This window comes from Ambystoma mexicanum, chromosome 7p (genome assembly GCF_040938575.1).
Source record: "Ambystoma mexicanum isolate Mex_15411 chromosome 7p, UKY_AmexF1_1, whole genome shotgun sequence".
NCBI lineage: Eukaryota > Metazoa > Chordata > Amphibia > Caudata > Ambystomatidae > Ambystoma > Ambystoma mexicanum.
Window position 1 is genome coordinate 285,406,310 of NC_090939.1, and position 11,877 is coordinate 285,418,186.

General features: G+C 43.8%; 1 protein-coding gene across 4 annotated transcripts in view; it reads left to right on the forward strand.

Moving 5' to 3' along the window:
• The window catches only part of TIAM1 (TIAM Rac1 associated GEF 1), an 853,394-nt gene that overhangs the window by 235,067 nt on the left and 606,450 nt on the right, over positions 1 to 11,877 (forward strand). The gene's annotated exons all lie outside the window — the stretch shown is intronic.

Consider the following 11,877-nt stretch of genomic DNA (forward strand, 5'->3'; position numbering starts at 1 on the left):
TTGGGTGGGCTTTGTAAAAACAACATTCTGGCATTTTGACCACCCATGCAAGTACTGAAGCCCCAGAGTCCTTGATGCGGACTGGCAGCTGGTCAGTGAAGTTTCTCTTTTGTAAACTAGGGGCTTCTTGATGTCTTTTGTCCTGCTGTGCATTCTTTTTCCAGTTCCTAAACTCTTTTAATCAAGAAACTATTTCTTATAGTCTTAAGCACTTAACAAGAATTCCTAACTCGCAAACTGCACACGTTGAACCCCCCGCCCCATTTACACATTTCAGACATAAGTGAACAGACAATGTCTGAGGAGCAATATGGAAGGCAAATGCTCCTGCCACTTGGGAAGACAGCCTCCATAAATAAAGCTATTGCTGATATGTGATATCATGAATTTGCAATGAGCCTGCACCCCCAGAATTCTGTGCACCGTGACCCGAGCAGGGGCAATCTGTGCAGTTTATTTCAAGCCCACGAGTCCAGATTCCGATCGTACGATTTCTAAATTTCGCAGAATGTCTGATGTTGAGTAGAACATGACTGGTGAAAGATTTACTAGTAAGCATTGGTTTGAGAGCAGAAACATTTTGATGTTGCACCAACACTGCAGCGCCTCTTCATGCTGCCCATCTGCTTAATGTGAGCCTCTAGCCCCCAGGCTCCTGTGTTATGTTTGCTTCTGCTTGTTCCCTCACTGGTCTTCCGGGCCTTCTTAACCCTGGCTTTCTGGGGCAGAGCGGGGCTCTACATATCTGCTCCTGATCTTCTGTGAGGTATGATCCTTTGGTGCTGTTTTTTCTTCCTGGATGGATGATTTTGATATGAATTCTCCAGTGTCTGCTGTACTTGACCACGCCTCGGGAACAAGCTCATTATTGAATTAGTAATCTGCCTCTTGTTATGGTCTACAGCAGTGGTATTCAAGCTTTTTTATGCCAAGCCCCCCCTCCCACCACCTTGAGAAAAATAGATATTGCTGGCCCTTGCTAACCACCTCCCCTCTTCGACCCGGGTCCTACTTCTCCCCGCCACCCGCCTGTGGAGACAGCCCACAGTCTGAAGACCACGGGTCTACAAAAGGCTTCCATTCTCAGGGTGCATTAAGTACAAGAGGTCTTTGATTAGCTTTTCCGCTTTTGGGAGACTCGTTCTTGCTCGCCTTAATTAGAAGGTTAACTTGTTTTTAGGCGAATGTATAGCTTCAAACATTTTGTCCTGCCAGTTGGAAGATGTGCCCTTTGACTCTGCAAAGTGTTGTTTGTAATGAGCTGTGGTGTGCTTGGGGGTGGCGAGTAGTTGCCCTGAGTGTTTCTTGAGTTGGCTTTCCACCTATTCAGTCGTAGCCTCTGTTGCTATGCTCATGGGTGGCTGGGACTGTTTCTCACTCATCCGGTTATTCATGAACAAGTCTTTGATGGTGGACTGTCTTAAGCCACTCTTGGTCAGTCTGGCCAGCTCAAGTGGTCATTCCTTTTAAGTTTTCATGGTGTCCATACCACAGTTGGCAGCATCATCTGCTGGTAGGAGATGACCGTCCATTGCCCACGGTGCTCTGACTTCTTGCTGAATGGTCTCTTCCTGAGTGATACCGTTATCAATTGCCGGCTATCGGGATGACTATCTTGCTTTGCAAACCTGATTTTGGAATTATTCTGCTTTGGAAATGTCTGTGGTTACCGCTTGTGTGAATAACCAGTACTAGACTACTGTGACTTGGGTCCCCGACTTTATATCTACTTGCTGAAACATGTAATAAATATTTATATTGTGCGTCGTTTACTTTTGACTTGTTTTGCAGTTTATAAACCTTCTAAATCTCTCCAGAATAGTTTTAGATTTTGGAGTAGAATGACTGTCTTTGAAAGTGTGCCTGCTCTGTGTGTGTTCACTTTGGTTATATCTGTTGTCAGCATGTGCTTACACTTTTTAAAAAGGAGGCTTAATTTCTTATCCTTTCCGGAAGATGTCTCCCTTTCCTTCGGGCCGCCATCTTAATGAAATTATGAGGGTTTGGCAACTTACTAATGCGTATCTTGGTGAGCAGAGCTTTCTTGCAGAGTAAAAAGCATAGTATGTGCTAATGGCGCTGAATGTTGCTGAATATTTGTGAGACGTCTATACAAATCCCCTCTCAGCCCCCGGCTTTAAACTATGTCTGGAAGCATCATATTTGGTTTTGTACTGCATGTTCCTTTGGGGTTTGTGACGAACCTGAAGGTGTCCGCACTTTTCCCCCAGAATCCTCCTCTCAGGTGGCCAGGGCAAGACCATCACTTTTGGATCCCGACCCTGGAGGTGGAGATGCGAGGGAGGATCACCTGGCTGGAGGGAACTTGGGGAGTTGGGAGAGGACGTCCTTGATTGAGACATAGTGCCCCCTATCCTCCTTCGATTCCCCCCCACAATCTAATGTCCTTAATATGGCACTGGTGTATATGGACAATTTCTTTTTTTGTTTCCCTTCTAGAATTAGTAGTTGGATATTGTGATTTACTCTATATTACAATAGTCAAGCATGCTATGGTATGTCTTTTACTGTTTGGTTAGTTGCCTGTGTGCTTGGATTTATGCGTGTTAGCAGACAAACACAGGGCTTATAATGTTCATTCTTGAAGGCCCCAAAAATTGTGTCTGTGCATGCACCTTGTGTGGGATGAGCGGTTTTAGCTATGACTGGTTTACTAGTTGGGTCAGTTTGTGGGGCCACTTCAGGCGATCGCATTTCCGGATAATCTGTTGTATCATTTGATCCTGTGCTTTCAAGAGTAGCCTCAACTGGGTTTGGTCTGTTTCAGGATGTTGATTGTGTCAGGACAGCTTGGCCAAGGGCTTATTGTCTTTCTGGTGGTAGACAGCATCCCCTGCAGCACTTTCCCTTGGTTTTCTAGTTCCTCCTCGATCTGTGCCATTTAATTTCTTTGCATCGCCACCAAAGCCACAAGATTCTTGTGGGCGAAGGGTAAGAGTTGCGTTGGCTTTCAAATGGTTTCCTGCTATTTCCTCCACAAGTGTTTCTTCTCTGCCTTGCTGGAACTGGTTTCTGCGATTGGTGTTCACACTACTGGCCTCTTATAGCTGCTGCCTCTGTAATCTCCACCATTCCCCACTCAACTGACGCATACTCCCTGCAGGGTGGATGGTTGTTGATCATGGTCTCTCCCTCTGGGGTGTCATTTGGTGGATGGTTGTATCACCACCACCCCTCTTCCTAAGGCTTTCCCTTCTTCCAGATCCCTTTGATTCCTATTTAGCAGGGGGATCAGGTTCTTTGCTCGCTCTTCAAGAATTATTGCAGAACAAGTTCCAGAAATGATCTTTGCATTTTATTTATTTCATCAGCATTTCCTCCCCAATCACACCCATTGCACCCTCTTACCCCTGGTTTCGATAAGGCCTTTGGGCTCCTCATTGTGTGTGCAGTATCTGCCTCTCTTTGTCAGCTGCTTCCACTCTTATCTGGACATCAACTAGATTGCACCTGATGTGGCAGCACCCTGGGGCAACCTGTGCTGCCATGACTGCATGTGACCTACTTGGTACTGGAGGGTCAGTAACTTTCCTCTATCTGTGTCCTTTGGAGAGTGAGCAGAGGCTTAGAAAATGAGACTACTGGTGATTTGGCCTGCTACTGCTGGTATTTGATCTGCACCTATGATGACGTGCCCTTTAAACTTATGTGGGTGGTCCGAGCCAATGGACAGAACGTGTGCACACTAATTGGGTGTTGTAGGGAATACCCCTGTGTGTGTATATTATTTTAGTGTCCTCCCTTCTCTAAACGTCTTGGGACGCACTGTGCGGACTCGACGGTTGGTAACCCTATATCAATCCCATATACCTGCTCTAGTGGCGCACCTATGTTTTAGAAGGCTAGATCCCTAAACTTGCCATGCATCCTTCTCCCCCTGCCAGTTGGTCCCGCTTACTGTAGCGTACTCAGGGTTTATACAACATTATAGAGCACCCCTAAAAAAATCTGCACTCTGCGAATCCAATAGCACCACCAGGGTGCGTTTAATTTCAGTGCTATGTCCATGCAAGCCTGGGCTATGCAAGTACACCCCACCTAAAACTAATCAACTGCATGCTTCACATAGTCAGTGGTTATCCTCGACACCTGCAGTGGTGCGGCTCTCAACACTGTGTCCCAAATTTAAAATACTTAGCTCTTACAAACTTTTTTTCCAAGCTTGCAACTGGGAATTTGTGATGTTGCATATTGAAATAATCAGTGACATTTTGTTATGGATGCTGTTGCAAAGTATTCTGTTTAGGCACATGCAAACACACCTTCTGAATTGTCCAATGTATTTAAATGCATTGGGCAGTTTCTTCCTCATTTAGTTTGCACAAAAATCAAAACAATGAACCTGCGGGGATGGGGACTGACAGTTCACAAGGCGTAACGCGCAGCCAATGCAGGATGGAAACATATGCTGTAATGGGAAATTAAGCCCATTGAATCGGAATGCAGAAGGCGGCATTGGTAAGGGAAGTTGTTAAACCCTCAACTCGCTTTTCTTCATCTATGAATGGTTTTAGTAAAGGTCATGGCAACCCCCGAATCAAAGTGTAAAGAGAACTGTACTTTGCACTTTGACTTGTTCGTTGGGTTCTCAGTCTGGTCAGACCTTTTGTCTCGCTGCTCTGACGTGTCAATACTACAGCTTGTTATTAGGCCTGGTGCACTTATGGTCTAGCAGGATTGTCCAACTCCAGGCCTTGAGGACCGGGATCTCGGCGGGTTTTCAGGCTATCCCTCAAGATTCATGAGGAAAAATGTACAAGAATCATGGTATGCAAATGTATCTCATGAATATTAATGAGGGTTATCCTGAAAACCCAACATGGTTGTGACCCTTGAGGCCTGGAGTTGGACAAAGCGTGTACTTTACCCCCAATGCTAATAGTCTAGCTCCAGATCCCGTGAGGAAACCGAATTCTGCACTCGGAGAGTAGACATCTAGTCAACCAGTTTATGAGAAAAACCTTCACCGCCTCACACTTCCTTAACCTAGGTCCACCCAACCAGCTTATTGCACACCAAAGGGAAAGGCTATGAATAGAATTAAAAGGCCCTCTTTTCACCGTTCACAGTATATAGTATGGTAATCCTCTCCTTTCAATTAAAAGAAAAAATCCTCCACATTGGTGAGCCTAAATGGTTGAGGAGTTTCTGCCGCTTAATGTACATGTTCCTATTATCTTATATTTGAAGAACTAATGGATAATTTTTAATTACAATTTTTGTTCTATTAATGCTTTCAATGTAGAAATTCCTATAATGAAATAATAGAATATAAGAGTTTTTGATGTTTTTCCATCCAATAACCTACTGCCTTTTCTCCTTTCCTGAAGATCTTCTCCTGTATCTCCTCAAAACTCACTCCAACCTCCCTCTAATTACTTCCTCTGCATTTTCCTCTACTCTCCTCTCTCCCTTGTGTCCTCCTTGATATTCTCTTCCTGTTCCTGTCCTACCTCGTTGATGATCTCGACGCACTCCCCTCCTCAGTTAGTCTCCCCCACCTGAACCTTTCCACCTTCCTCCATTCTCTGCCCTCCCACCTTTCTCCAACTCCTCTCGACCTACTCTCTGTGCCTGCAACATCCATCTCTCACTTGCGAACACCAACATCATAATGATTCTGCCAGTAGCTTTTATAGGGATCTAGCCACGACTCGTGGACTGGCCATTGGGGAAACTGATGCACCTTTGATTTGAGTGTTGTCATGATGGGATTGGAGCAGCAGTTCCCAGAGCCCTAAATCACCTGGTCGTACTGAGGTTTGAACACAGTACACAGCAATGCGGACCGGGCCTATTTCCGGCCCATCCATCATCTTGTATCTTACACTTGCCCATTGGCTGACGGCCAGTAGAGCGTCCACTCGCTGATATCTGTAGTCTGATTGCAGTTCTGGTTGTGCTATCCTGAATGCCTATGTCCCTTCCCCATTGCTGTTGCGTGAGTTATGCCCTCAATGGTGAGGAAGGATAGCTGAGGGGCGTTGTGTTTGTCTTGGAAGTAAGACAGCGCAACACTGGTTCAAATCTCAATCCTGTGCTTAGAAACCACTTGCTGTTATTAAGCACGTTCAAAAAGAACAATTATAATGCGTTGTCTCAAAGTGTAGGGATATATATTTTGGTGGTTTCTTAAATGTGCCACCACCAAGCCATCGAAGACCGAGTGATAGTCCCTTGCACATGTACACCTGTGGGAGAGTGGGGTGGTCCAAAGCATCCTACCTCCTCTGGACCCAGCTTTGCACCACTCCAGGTGGCACTAAGGCCCTCTGACCAACCCTTCTACTACCTCCATGCACTGACCGGGGACTTGGTTATAAAATACAGCATCTCATTTCATACAAACCTCTAAAGCTTCCTTTGGGCACTAGATCCTCACTTTCAGCACCTAATGCTCCAATGTACAAGTGGATCCCCTTCCTGAAAGTGTCGAGATCTAAACCAATGTTGCTAGGATTCCAAAGATATGGCCCTAACAAGGTGGTTTGCTGGGCAATTGGGCAATTGTGGGCACATGCATGAAGTCAACATTTTGCTTGCTCTAGAACTGGAATCCAGAGAGCAGAGTTTGGATTAGCTGTTGGCAATGGCTTATACCCTCATTGCTTTCCACTCCCTGTGTGCTTCACAAGCTATCCTGAAATCTAAGCGACAACGAGGACTGATTAATGAAATGTTGCTTACCATAATTACTCTGCTTATTCACATGAACACTGTCCATACCCCATCTAGATGAGTCTGACAGAAGCAAGTAGTGCACTCACAGGTGTCAAAAGAACATCCCCCTTATATTTCGCGGATTACACCATTCACAGATGATTCTTCGCTTCTGTACAAAATGGTTGCTAAACACTGGCACATTCTGAGACTCGACAAAGATTTACAACCATATTTGACACCCAAACCAAAATGTACATTCACTAGAGCTCCTACGATAAAAAATGTAGTGAGCCCTTCATTTTTTGACATTCAACCAACCACTTCCACGTGGCTACAACAACCAGGTGGTTTTCACAAATGTGGCCATTGTAACCAATGTCCTTGGGCTGTAACCAAATGCAAACCCTTTTGTGACAAATTTGGATCACAAATTGATATACGTGATTTCATTAACTGCAAAACTACCTATGTGGTCTATGCCATTATCTGTACTTGTGAGAAATTGTATGTGGGCAGCACTATCCGTCAACTTCGTATCCGAATAAGGGAACATCTGTTCAGTCTCAGGGGACCCGAACCGAAATCACCTTTGGCCGTTCACTGGCAATTGGAACATCAGCTGGACAATATTGCTGACTTGCGTTTCATTGGTTTAATGAAGGCACATAGGGGGAAAAGGGGTGGCAATCTTCAACTGAAATTACGCCAAATGGAGGCCAAACTTATTGGTTTTTTACGTTGTACCACACAGGGTCTTAATACTGATCATGAGATGTCTGTGTTTTTATAACCTCTTCCTGTTTATATGTATAATTCACATGACGCTCTATCAGTGACTGGAGTCGCACTACGCCGGAGCCCCTCCATCTTGCTTGCGGCACTAGCACCTACTACTCCAAATTCGTTTTGTTTTTCCTTACTACTTTTATTGTGTTGTTTTTATGCCTAATTTCTTGCTCCACCTAGTTCGATTAGCATATACCATACCATGATTTTGATTCGATCCAGCTTCAGCAAATCTGTGTTATGAGTCTTATTGTTATTTGGATTCCCACTATTCATATTATTGCTGTATATTTACTGGCACTTCTGCCTTTTTTTCTTCTCTATATCCCTGCTTGGACCTACCATACTATGTGCTCTCCCTTTGTACGGTTCACTTTTATGTCAAGTTTTGGGTTAATTTACCATTACTCTCTGGGTTTCCTCTCCTAATGCAAACCCCACTTTTTGAGACATACTAATTCGGGCAATAGTTCCCGCTCATTGTTCTCACCTTTAATTATTGTACCGTTTCATCTGTGTCGCTTTAGCTCCATTCCTACTTAAAATGCAATTGTTTGTTTACCTCCGACGTCACACATGCGAGGTCCGTTGCGTGCGACGACGCCAACGTCACCGGTGTGACGTCGGCTGCAATCCTGTATTTCTTCTCTTCCTCGCGTATGGATGGCTGCTTTCTGGGATCTCCCTGTGATTTCTAACCGCTCGATCAAACGAGTAAGTATCGTCCCTCTCTGATTTAGCAATAGTCCAATTGCTCGCGTTTACTCCGCTCTTAATGTTAAGTGATATTGTTGATTTTTTGTAGGATATATACTTGCTACGGCCATTACGGCATGACTATTTTCAACGTGTCCTGTCAGCGTGATATTTACACCGCTTGATTCTCCATGTGGTATGTGGATTTGAATTTTTTACCCAAATTTCTCATCTTTGCAAAATAATTTGATCCACTTTCTAATTTGTGCCACTACATTAAATATTGGTTATTTTGTACAGAGAGCACCCATCTACGATTTATCAACGCAATTGTTTTGCTTACGGTTAGCTTCGTTAACTATTCATAATTTGACCTTTTACTGGATCCTAGCCCCTTCATGTTCGAAACTTCTCTTTCTCTCTTAAGTGCCAACAACTTTTGGCAAACTACCAGAGTTTTCCAAGATATTTATTTCACTGATTGGTAGGTGACTGATGCTTGCTATGCATGACTGGTGGCTCCGGTGTTGTTGTGCACTGCCTAAGGGGATCTTCTTTCTTTTGTTGACCTACACCCTGAGTGATGTACACCTTAAATGTGATCACCAACCTTGTATTATATTTACAGACTTAATAGCTTTAAATGCTGAGACTCATTGCATATATCTTTCTTTGTTTTGTTTTATTATATGCAACTGTCTCCGCCTCGCTTGTCCCACTCTCCAACCCTCGTTCATGGTATGCCAACACTTTTTGCATTTTTTAATGTGATGTGCTAATTTTGTCTTATATCAATCACTATTTTCTGCTTTGTGATGATGCTGTTAATGTTCATATCCAACTTGCGTGTGACATTTCGGAATTTGGTTGTGCTTGTCATATCATGATACATTAATTATTTAGCATTGAGAACGACCTGTGTGTCGAAACACGTGTTGGCTGTTTCCTGCCACAATTAAAGCATCAACAATATTACTAGTGTGCCTTATTGTTGTAATGTCTAGCGCATCTCCACCTCACCCTCCTCTCCACAAAACACATGGGTTATGTGGTGTTGTGGCCCCTTAACTACCTGACCCAGATCAGAGTTTTCCTTCCTGTTAAGAGTTCTGCTAGAGTTCAATCCTTGAAGAAAGGGAGGGAGGCAAGATGACTCATATGGCTTAGGACATGAGTTGGACCAAATGGCCACGACCTGGTAGAGACACGAAATGGGCAACGATATGACTGCCATTATGCTGAGTTCTAATGAAGTTAGGGGGACCTACCAGCAAGTTGGGCCTTTGCCCTGATGAATGCAATGAACAACTAACTGCAGAAACCGGTCATCCAGCTCGGACAAAAAAAAAAAAGAGCCCCACACTGGATTATCCGAGTATAGTTTTAGTTTCTGTCTTTAGTGACATTTAGTTTTTGGGCAGCAATGATGAATGCAGATGAGCCTCCTCTCTATTGCATACATGACACAAATGACTTAGTTGAATGTTTTAGCAATGCAAACGCATGACTGAGTGAGTAACTGGAGGAAGACTTCTCGTTCCTCTTCTCTAGTCCTGTAAGCTAGGCATTACATATACTAATAGGAACAGTTGTCCTTGTAAATAAGCACAGTTGTTGAAATTATGGAAAGTTTAAAATCATTGGATTCCTCCTTTTTTTTTGTTTCAAATAGAGGCATACCAGGAAACATCCAGTTGTTATTGCTGTTGGCCAGTGACCCACTGATTAAGCTCTGTATTTTAGGTGTGATGGTGCCGTGTATTAGTCTGCCTGTGAATCGCCATGAAGGGGTTGGCAGAGCTGTGGTCTCTATGCCCTCCTGTCCTCTATCTCGGTGAACCCTAGGAATCTCTTTAATTTGTGGGGTTTAGCATATTTGGACATCAGACGGTAACCTGGGCATTGAAGCTGCTATGGTGGTGCAATCAGCATTTCAGTGCTCCCCATCACTGTCCTGAACACAAGTTACTTTACACTTCCGACACTGCTCTAGCCATGAAACCTCATGGTCTTGGTTGCTGAAGGCAGAATCTGGCAGAACTCTGGTGTTTATGAACATTTGCCAGATCAGGGGGTGAAATGGTACAAGAGGAATACGAACGGTCAGTGCCACCCAGCATCAGGGCGTAACATGTGCACTTGCCATTGGCCAGTGATATTTGGCTCTTGACGACTAAGAAATGGTGTGCTGTGTGTATGGCGAGTGACTTTATATGGCTGGCTAGTAGCTGGCAACTTGAAGTTTTGCATGATGCCCTGCAAGCGTGAAAGTGTAGGTCTTAGACATCGGAAAATCTAAAACCATATACTCTCTGCAGTACATGCACACTTCTGACTCTAGGTACCAACATGTTTGAACTGTTTAAGAGTAAAGTAACTTTTACTTAGTTTTTTGATTATGTATTTTTCCACCTGTAATTGCATTTGTATACAAGTACAGTATTATACAAATTATTGTCCCGAATTCCAATTACATCTTACTTTTCATTCTACAGAACAGCTTCCTCACACACACACCTATTCACCCAGGAGTCCAACTCGTTTTGCATGGCTTTTGTCAAAGATAACTGATTTTGCTGCCTTATGGACATGGACATATATTTTTAATTGATTTTAGACTAATGCGATGCATCTAGGAAGATGATTTCGATATCCTCGTATCGTGCTACTGAATATCTCCGATTGGAAGGGGCTTACCAGCGATGTTGTGCATAACAAACACTCTTGGTAGTATGCAGGGGTTTTGCTGACTGCACAGTGACACTTGAGATTCTTTGAAAGAAGTATCAATTTAATTATTTTCCAGGAGCTTTTAACAAGCCTTGCTATGGGGAAACTGCTACTTGCTGCACCTGTTTTTTTTCTTTATTCTGCTTGATGAATTTGATACTGAGGTCAACACGCTAGTTCTGGGAACAAGAATATGCCGTGAAACGTGGGTTTGATCTCTCGTCGGGTGCTTATAAAATGGAGGAGTCCAGCATTAAGCACAATGGAAATCAACAATAGAACTGTAAAAAATCAATGTCGGATATTTTATGTTCTGTGATAGAATGCAGAACATGTTGAATTCAACATGCCTGGATCCTCGTTTTGAAATGTGCATGGCACAAAGGAATACACAACAGAAAGTTGGCGGCTCTGGGTCCTACCTTGGGTGTCACCTGCACTAGCACTTTGCCTGAGGTTCTCCTTTGGCTCCCCTTCGCACTTTCCTCCCAAGCCCTTCACAGCACTTGCCCTCTCCTTGCCGCCCCTTCCCCTCCCTTTCTCCTGCACTTCCCCCTCACTGCACTGCATGTCCGAATGCCACAAGGCCTAGTAGGAAAATAACTGTTTTACTGTTCTTGCCATTGTTATTTTTTCCCCTGTTCTCTTCTCATTTAGCCTTGTGGTGCTTTGAAACACTATTCAGTTGTCGAAAGCCTTACAAATGCTCAATAAAGAAAGAAATAAAGAAAAAGTCTCGTGTAGATTCCTTTCTATGGTCATGGACATTCCTTTGAGTTTTTGTACACTTGATTGAACTTTTCTCTGGCTGCTTCATCTGGGCATCAATATTTCACCTCTCTGGTCAAGTCAATTGAAACTATTGTAAGGTTGGGGGTCTTGGCCCGTCTCCCTCAGCTCTAGATGCCTTTAGGCCATCCTATAGCCTTCTTCCCTCCTAATGACATTTTCTCTACCCCAGGGTTTCTTTTTGCTTTACTT